Genomic DNA, 1,642 nt, shown 5'->3' on the forward strand with positions numbered 1-1,642 from the left:
ATTCTTCGGGTGATTTTTGGTCCCGTACGCTTAGATGGAGAATGGAGGAGAAGATATAACGACGAACTGTACGGGCTGTACAGCGACACTGACCTAGTTAGCAGAATTAAAGTCCAACGGCTTAGATGGCTAGGTCATGTAGAGCGATATGGACATCAACGCTCCTGCCCGGAAGGTCTTCGAATCCAATCCCGAGGGACGGCGCTAGTAAGAGGAAGACCGCGGCTCAGGTGGCGCACCCAGGTTAGAGAGGACCTAAACCAACTTGGCGTACGAAACTGGTGACAGCTAGCTAGGGACCGGGCTGGCTGGAGACGCATGTTAGTTGAGGCCCAGGTCCGCCCCGGACTGTAGCGCCACCTTAAGTAAGTTAGGATTAAGTAAATTTTTATAAAAATCCAACAGCCAGTTTTTTCATAAATAAAATATATCTACAGGAAAAAAGTACTTCAAAATTTTGTAAAAAATTATGTCCGGTTCTCGATATCTCGTGAACAATAGAAGATATTGACTTCAAATTAGTTTCAAGAATCCATTCGTATTTTTTTTAAGAAAGAAATAAAAACTTTCAAGAAATACTACAAAAACTTGTAAAAATTAGTTTTTGACTAAAAAATCTCATTAAAAAATGATTTCGAACGCAAAACACAAAAACCTACAAACTTTTAAGCAACACCTATTAACAGTCGGGATGTAAAGTTATCAGTGTGGGTCGCATCCCAGCCTCTTTTCTTTAAATGCATCAAATGGACAAAAATATCACACTAACATCAGCAAAGGTGATTATAATAACATTGACAAAATGATATTTATTACAATTACAGTATCGGCCCTAAAGCTCTTCCTTGTGGTAAGCCAGATAAACGTACTGTAAGAAATCTCGGTATTGAATTTCTTAAGAGAACCTCTATCTTGCAACAGACTGGACCTGTTTTCGTCTTCAAAATTTTCCAAATAATTTTATTAACAGAAACAAAATTGCAAAAAATTAATAATTATAATTAAGAATACAAATTAAACAAAAGTCATCCTAGCAAATTTACCATCAATCAAAATTTTCCTTTCATTTAGACATGATATACGGACAAGAAAAAACAAAATAACAAACTTTTCCCCACACATACACTCATCGACTCGTAGGTAGTTACAAAAACTCTCCGTCGTCGTCCCCTGTTTGAAATTTAATAGTTGCATCATTTATGAAAGTTAGTACCTAATATGTACAAAAAGAAACTTTTCCCAGTCTTATTTAAAACATAACCAGTGAAACATTAAAAATTTAATAACTCTCGAGTCAAACTACTAAACATTATTATACGAATAATAATCTACTCAGCCTCAAAAGCAGCCACCCAGCCCAGCTCATCCAGCTAGCGAATCTAGAGCTTCCTCTTAGGCAACGAAACGCAGGGCTAGCGGCTCCGTTCAGAGTCTGAGAAAAAAAGAGGTTGAATTGGATATGATGGCTTTACATGAGAACACACAAAACACCACCGTGTAGCGTCCTGAGGAAAAAGAATACCATGGCGACCGTAACAATTTATTTCGCGCTGAAAAAAGCAAGTAGTAGTGTAGAATCACACTTTCATGCAGAACATGTAAGAATACACCATGATGGGGGAATACGAGGATAATAAGTCCT

The sequence above is a fragment of the Eupeodes corollae genome, chromosome 2 (assembly GCF_945859685.1).
Source record: "Eupeodes corollae chromosome 2, idEupCoro1.1, whole genome shotgun sequence".
In the NCBI taxonomy this organism is placed as follows: domain Eukaryota; kingdom Metazoa; phylum Arthropoda; class Insecta; order Diptera; family Syrphidae; genus Eupeodes; species Eupeodes corollae.